The following is an 8,530-nucleotide window of genomic DNA, read 5'->3' as shown; positions in this document are numbered from 1 at the left end:
ATAATATACATTAATATATAAATACCTTACAAATAATTCAGTGTGTTTCCATTTCATCAACAATCACTGGCCAATGTATTTACTTTATGGTAAGGATTATACATTTCATTATAAATGGCTTGCTGGGCATGTCAGCAACTTTTACATCTCCATTCACTTTATTATTAATGGTTTCCTGAACAGTAACGGCATAATAATGCACACAATGCAGCATGAATATTTGATGTGGCATCTATAGTCTCCCATTTATCATTTATAACAGGCTACAAAAACATTATAAAACATTTATTACGAATTTATAGATCACTTTATACTAAAACAAAGTTGTGTTATAAATACATTATTAATCCTTTATGCCATTTATAGGAATCCCTTGTAATAAGGCCTTAGCATATGTTGCCACACAACTGCAACAATAACAGAGCAGTGAGGCAAGTAGGACATACGGCACAGTAAGCCTGCTCTCAAGTACTGTGTGTAATCTGGGAAGGATGGAACAAACATCTGCACTCAAAATTAATCAGACTACCAAGGGGCCAACCTAAAGAAAAGCTGGGTTCACTCAAAATAGTTTCTTTTTCTTTCCCCTCAAAAAAAAAAAAAAAAAAAAAAAAAGGCTTGCTTTCTCGCAAGTTGGAAACTACTGTGCTGGAACACTGAAAGCTGAGCTGTCCTGGTTTGTTTCCAAACCACCTTTTCATTAGATTGATGAAATTTCATGAAAAGCAAGCTGGCTAACGATGGGCAGATGGGTCCTTCCTATCCTCTGTCATCAGGTCACTTAGCCAAGGGGCCTTGTGAGAAATAAAAAGAAGGTGATGGGTTCAGGAAATCCATTTGTGGGGTTTCTCTTGTTTGAAGTCCCAAATACTGTTTTGTTTAGCAGTATGCATCCCCCTGCTGTGCTTGCAACCTAAATAGAGCAGCACTGGGAAATGAGGAGACAAAATTGATGTTTGGAAATGGAGTTGTTGCCAATCAGTGGTGGAAATCAGCTTCTGAGCCTAGCTTTGACACAGCTGTAGTTGCCCCTTTCAGATTTAATGGCCCAGATGGGGCACAGCACAGGGAATGATATCTGTTTTTTTTTTTAAATATATTTGTTTAACATGACAATCTGTCTTCTAACAAACCCAGCTTAATGAGTCGATGTGGTCAGTGCCTTCTCATTACCTCGCACTTTGGGAAGGGGCAGCTGGGGCTGGGTGGCAGGGGACACCGATCCACAGAGTGGAAAGCCAGGCTGGACTATGAGAGCAGCTGCTATTTTCTGTATGTCACAGGACACTACATGTCACCTACTCCTCCCCATACTGAGCCCAGTCATCTGTGTCTGACCGAGGCGAACCTATCAGAAAGGCATCCAGGCTTGCAGACACCAAAAGAAGGGTCTGTTAGCCATTGGCTTCAGGCTGCGCATCCCAAGAGAGCTAGGCTGGAGACAGAGCCCTTGCTCTACCAGAAGAAGCAGGTTATGTTAAGGTGATTAAAGTGACATTGCTGAACAAGTTAGCTAAAGCACTAATAGTACCACTGCCCCAATAATGGCTTTTCAAAACACAGGCACCAGCGACTTGTGCGGTGTTCTTAGTTGGTGATTAAGGAGAGCTCTGCAGGAGTTTATAGCTATGATGAGTCTTTAATGTACCAACAGGTAAACTAACAACCACTAGAGAGAGGAACTGGGGAGGACGGGAGCAGAACTGCCTTACAGCTGCTTACCCATTACCAACAACTGCTGATCTCACAGGACATTCCTTGCGGAATGAAGCTCACAAACGTTTACTCTGGATTGCGTTCTTCCCTTTTACACGTTTTCCTTGGAGGTGCCTTACATGCCCTTATCCCCATTTTGTGCGCCTTGCCTTCATGCCTCCCAAGGTGTGTTCAGATGCTTTTGGAGCACAGTAGGCCACGGATAAGGAGGATTTATTGTTTTGTATTTTCAGACATTTTTTCCTTCCCTCTCACTCCTTTTCAGCTCCCTTCCTAGATACTGGACTACGGCAGAGAAATGCTGAGTGCTTTTTGACAGTTGTTATGACTAGTGGGGATCACTCTCTGATACCACCTCTAAAATTTATCCTGGCTCCCATACGCAGTATCGTGGGTTTTACCATTACTAGAGAAGGAGCTTAATATATGACAAGAACAACCCTAAAGCCCAATGAAAAACAAGCCAACATTTGTTACTTTGAGGACCCGAGGAAGAAGGAAAGGGTTGATTCCTCGTATCAGGCAGCACGGGGCCTCAACCAACACTTTTCATAAGAGCACACAACGTCATGGGCTGAAAAAGCACATCTTTTAACTATTGTGGGAAATCAGTAGATCAAATTGAGCTACTTCATAATTTTGCTGCAGGCTGTACACAGGGCTGTTCGCTCTCAACAATAGGAAGTACGTGCTGGAGCCAGGAGCTCTCATACGTTCCCTTGCCAATGGCTTACATTAAATTGAGGGATTCAAAACAAGAAGGAAAAAGCACACGTCTCATCAGTAACATGCCTCATCAGCTCTCTCTTCCCAGAAGGCAGCCAGGCTGACTCCACAGAGACAGAGAGGCCCAAACCAAAGGAAAGGAAGCTTCTACAATTTCACAGTTACTAACACAGAAATGCTTCTGCATGATACTGCCTCTCCGTGGAGCCTGGCTAGCTTGACCTTCAGGAGAAGAAAATTATTAAAAAATTCAAGTCTGAGCACGAATTTCCACTGAAAGAAGATGCAAGTGAAACGTGAAGTTGCAGAGAAGGGCACTTCGGTAAATCTCTCTGCAACATATGCCACTGAGAAACTTGTGAATGGTATAGCCATTATCCCACATCCTCAAAACATCAAAAACAAAGCATCAGGGCAAAGTGTGGCCTGCCACCCAGGTGAAACACAATGCCTGACTAAAAAGAAGTCCACCACCAAGTCTTTCTCTTATTATCCATCACTGTCAAGCTGGCCTGCTGGCTTTCTTGTCCCCAGCATGGAAAGGTGAGAGACAGGCAAGAAATCCATCTCAGAAAGTCATTGCCAAGCAGCAAGGATAGGAAACTACCCCAAACTACCCACCTGCTGCATCCTTCCCACCAGGTGAGAAGGAAAAATGGAGAGAGATAACAACTGCTTTGTAGGGCACCAGTGAAGCTCGGGGAACTGAAAGCAGGGCACAGACAAACAGGGATGGTGCTGGTCAGAAGCTGACCTTCCCTCCTCTTCAGAGAAAGCTGAAATGGCTGCTGGTGATCTGTGACCCTCACACAGCCATGACAAAATGCAATTCTCCAAGAGCCACAAACTTCACCGCTCTTATCGGAAAGCGAAAGTAAAGGTGTTGTGCTGATCAAAACCTCCTTGGATCCTAAGATTGTGTGAGGTGAACCATATCTGTCATGGCATCACCATGGGAGCAGGGCCCGCCCTGGGGCAGGAGCTGGCTTGGCAGCTTTGAAATGCTGTGTTTTATCAGCGGAGCAGAATTTAAAGCCCGGAAACACAATAATGTTTGTTAGTGATTAACAGTGTTAATCACTCTTAGCAAAGAAGCCCTTTGCCTCTTTCAAGCTCCTTGCAGACACAAGTAAATGAAGCCTCCATTTCACGATGGCGTGAGCAAATAAAGCTTTATACTTGTTCCACTGGAAAACAAAGTCACGTTTTCAGCATTCTGCTTAGAGCTGAACTCTGAAATCCATCTGGTTCCTTACCAGGAAGAGAGGCCAGCTCTTACTTCAGGTTTCCAGCTGGGGATAAAACCCTTGAAATAAAATAATTTTAAAGGCCAAGACTTTCCACTTTTTCCTTAGATTGGTATGAAAGGCTACCATCTGCCTTACTTCCACCCAGACCAAACCTGAAGCCCCACATTTTATCTGAGGGAGAACAGGTTGCACAAAGCCAGACATGCTGTAGGAATGCAAAATTCAGACTTTCTATCCAGCCCTGCTCCAGCTCTGAGATCACCATGTGCCCTTGGCCCCTGTGGGTCCCTGGCTGCCTGTGTGGGTGCAGAGCAGGGGACACAGCCTGGTGCTGTGGCTGTAGATGTGGTTCAAAATGTTGTACTCACCCTGCGCAGAGTGCCACGAGTGGTCTCACTTCTCTCCAATGACATCCCCAATAAACTCCGGAGAGGGCAAATCTGCAAGCATTGCCTTAGTTTTTAAATCTCATTATTGATTAAAAACAAAAAAAAAGGTAATTTTATTACTTTTATGGTATGTTTTCTGTTATTTGCATAACTGTTCAATGCTAATAAGACAATTAGCAATTCTTACAGCTTAATAATTACCCAGTAATGATAATGACTGGCCTATTGTAGCTTAATGATTTTTTTTATTGTTGCTGGGGGTCTTGACATTCTTTTGTCCAATATCTTCCTCAGATAGAGATGCTGTTCACGCAAACAGGGCAAGGCGAAAGGCAAGACAACACCAGCTACACAGGACAAGCAGAGATGTTATTGTTAAGATCTCCTGAATTTAAAAGGAGGAGAAAATACAAACTCTATTTTCTGCTGCTTTTGGGTGGTGTTATTTAAATGCGTGGTAAGGCAAAGCAGAGGTTTAAACATCAATCCACCTTAGGCAAATGCTACCTCTATAGAATCCAGGCTGCTTAGCTGCTGTGGGGCTGGCCTTGACATACACAAAGCTAACGAAAGTCTTAACATTTTTACCTTTTAGTGAATAACTCCTTGACTTAAGTGTGAATCATGCTGTTTTGAACTGCAGCGTGGCCAGAGGGAAGTTAATTGAGATCAGACAGGGCCAGAACTGTAGCTGTCACCAACTGAGGTCACAGATGGAATTGGCTGAAGATGGCGAGGCACCAGGGAGCAGTCATAGACTCCTCAGCCCACATTTACCCGTACACAGTAATGGAGATGGACTTTTCCTCTCTCTTTTTTTGCACGAAGCTTCTTGCATGCTGCTGCTTGCAGAGCAAAGTCTCTCTTTCCTTCCTCTAATTTTAAAGGCTGGCAAAACATTGATGCCTCTGTCCATGAAAGCCTGTTTGCTAGCAGCTACCTGGAGAGCCTCTGCCTCTCCCTGCCTTTCTGTTGCCAGGAGCAGGTCAGGCAGATTTGCCTCTGAGGTCAGTGCTGGGTCTCTTCCAGTTCCCCATTGTAATCCATTCCCCAGGGGCAGCTGCCACTGAGTCAGGCAGGCAACTCCCCTGTTAGTCCTGTTAGTCCCAGCCTGCTCTCAGCCAAACCAGCACTGCTGCCCCTGCCCTGCAGCACCAGCATGCATGGGACCATGCTATTGCCACATCAGACTCCATCCAGCTCAGTCTCGATAAATTCCTGCCAGCCACCATGTGCCTGGATGGCTGCTCTTGTTTCTGCTATCTGACAGGAGTACATACATGTGGTGAGGCTTCATGCTGGGTGAGTGCAAGGACTTGAGATGAGAGGCACCACCTCCATCCCCTTCCCAGAGGGGAAAAAAAAGGGGAAGTCTTGTGACTCCCAGTCCAAAGTTATGAAGCGTAATAATCAGTTCAAATAATAGGGATCTTCTCTGCTCCCTCTCATACATTCCTGCTAGTGTTCTGGTGTACTTTTCCGGTGCTGTTCTTGTGAATTTCCATGGCATACATGATGTACGCCTGACTTGCTCAGGATTGTGCTCTTGGTATGGATCATTAGATATGAATGTGGGCTCATATAACATTTCCACCATGGCTAACTCTCCCAAATAGCAGATGCCTTTTTCCATAGCAGTCCATTTCTTCAACTCAGGCATCAGATCTTCTTCAAAGACCTTCCCAGATACGGTTCTACCTCCCATCTACTGATGTATTTGCATTGGCAGTTGTTGTCCAAGCAGAAAATGCAACAGCGACTGCACCTTTCCAGGTCTCCAAGACTGCATAGGCTGAAACCTAGGGAGTGCCCACCCTTTTCCCTATGAAAGTTGTCTGCTATTGCTGCAGCAGACATCCTCTTTCAGAGAAGCACCTCAAAGGCAAACCGAAAGCCTCCCAGGTCCAGGAGAGCTAAGAGTAAGAGCCATGGTAGGTTCAGCTCTACAGGAGAAGGAACAAGCCAGCCCTGAAACCCCACTCTGGGCCGTGGAAGGCTTGGAAAAAGCCCCACTAGGAAGCTGTGCTGGAAGAATCATTATAAAACATACTGATGGCATTCCTACCCTGTCCTTGTCTACCTGTGCTTAGTGGAAGGGATCTGCAGCCCCTCCTTTGCTCCTGTCCTCTACCATCTCCATACAGCAGGCACTCAGACAAGAAGAGAGGCTGCCAGCACAGTATGGTGCAGCCACAGGATGAAGAACAAGCCTGCAGAGAGCGTTTCCTTTCCCTAGAGCTGGATGGGATTCTCAGGATATTCTAGGACACCAGCACTGGCTTGGGAGGCTTGCTCCAGGTGGATGCACCAGACACCATCCCTGGCAGACCACAACTCGCCTAGGAAGCTTTCAACTGCAGCATCATGTGGCAAAGGAGCATCCAAATGATCTTGCCACTTTGAGGCAGCCAGCCAGCAGCAGCAATTTCCACTGGGTGAGCCTTGTGAGCTTCCCTGGGCTCAGATAGGAGCAATACTGCAAACCTCCTCCTCACTCCTCTTCTGAGTCAACGTCTCTGAAAGATGCAGAACATGGCCCCAGCCCCCAGGAGGAGCCCAGCAGACCTGCTAAGGATAACACTGTCAGCTCAACAGGGATGGGAAGAGAGAAGGTGCTCAGCCAGGCAGAGATGAAAGTTACAGAGTGCTGATTAAAAGGCGGGCGAGTGTCAGAGCATCTGTAATGCTGTTGCTAACCATCTCACAGCTGTCACAGCTGCTAAGGATGGGCTCCCACAGCACTCCTGCCCCGAGCTGTCTCCTCACATCCAGGCACCCCTCAGCTGCCCCCTCTCCTCTCAGCCATGATCTGGTTTCAGTGGCATGCTTCAAGCCAGGGCAGCCTGCTCAGCTCCATTGCATTCAAGCGGAGGATGATAACAGAGCAAATGCATAGCAGGAACTTTCAATTTAGCAGAAAACAGGCAGGGAAACAAATCACAGATGATGCTTTTTCTATTGGGAGATTAGTAGAAATACCTTGCTCTACAGCACAGCTTCTACCTTCTTACAAACTTTTGAATTCGTTTCCTGATCTCCCAAAAGAGATGAGCTCTTGATACTAAAGATGCTGTTTCCACCTTCTCCAGCACACCTTATTCCCCACTACTCTGCAAAGCCTAGCTACCCTGCAGCAAGGGGTGGTTAAACAGTTCTGTCACCATCCGAGTGTTCTCTTCTCCTCTAAACTTGGCCTCCAGGCAGACATCATAGAATTTGAGGCCAGCCACACCATTCCTTTTTACCCATACATGTTTGTAGTTAAAGCCCTGGAGCAGGATTTTTGGAAAGCCCCATCCAAAGGGAGGCTCTTCAGCAAAGAACCACTACTTTGATTCTGTCTTTGCTGTGATAACAGTCCTGTTACATTTTTATTTCTCCTTAGTTCAAAGTCCTGTGAAAAGCCCTTTCCCAGCCAGTCCCATAAGTTCCCAGAGGCTCTGGGCACACAGCAGCACCAAGAGAAATACTTCCCTGCTCTGACAAACTGAGCAGTGTTTTAATGATGCCTGATAAGAGACTACAGCGAGAGGAGCCAGTAATCTCACTGGGAACCCTTTAGACAGGCGTTAATTCTGCTGTCATTGAGCCCCTCAGGAAAACCATTTCACTGACTTGATCTTCTTCAGCTGTTCCTCCACATAATTTATATCTAACTAATTGCCACAGTAGTGGCTCTGGATACGAAGCAGATGCTGCTGAGGAAGAAAGCATGTTGCATCCTTAAGCAATAGCTCTAATCTATTTAAAGGCAAGACGAGGCTACTTAACAGTGGTTGGGAAGTTCATCTCTCTCCCTTTTCTCCTCCAATTCTCTGCAAAGCAAGCAATTCATAGAGCATAAGCATTCAGTCATAGCATTTCTTGCTTGCAAGAACGGACAATACTTCCTCATCTTGCCCCCCACGACGTTACAACTGTCTCTCACAAGAGGGAAAGAGACAAGTGATGTGAAAGCAAGCCAGTGAATAGAGTAAGACTATGAAATGGGCAGTGAATTCTCCACAGCAGAGGGATGGAAGCCACCACCTTTTCTGTTCTCCCAGGACAGCTGGCAGTAAACAACCACATCGATCAGCAGACAAGGACTAGGAGAAGAATCACAGGGAGAAACTGGCAGATACCAAAGAGGATGGAAAAGCTAGAAACAGAAAACTTGTGAAGGTATATAAGGGATGTGAGAACTTGTAATAAATGATTTGGGTCGTTCACATCTGAGTCTGTGCATCAGACACTGCAGGGCTCTGCATACATTTGGCCAAACAGACAGGTCTTTCAGAGAAGCTGTATCTAGAATAGCAAGACAATGAAGAACAGGGTGAGAAGGTTGTCAGGCTACACCAATGGCAGCACAAAAAGGCACAATGGAAACAAAGAATTTTAATTGGAGGAAAAAAGAACGACTTCACCCACCAACCCCTTTCCCCCCCCCTCCCAAAAAGAACCCCA

Source organism: Centrocercus urophasianus, unplaced genomic scaffold (assembly GCF_019232065.1).
Source record: "Centrocercus urophasianus isolate 14NV4802_14NV808 unplaced genomic scaffold, USGS_Curo_1.0 seq_29, whole genome shotgun sequence".
Classification (NCBI taxonomy): domain Eukaryota; kingdom Metazoa; phylum Chordata; class Aves; order Galliformes; family Phasianidae; genus Centrocercus; species Centrocercus urophasianus.
The sequence above is the reverse complement of the archived record's forward strand: the minus strand, read 5'-3'. Positions refer to the sequence as shown.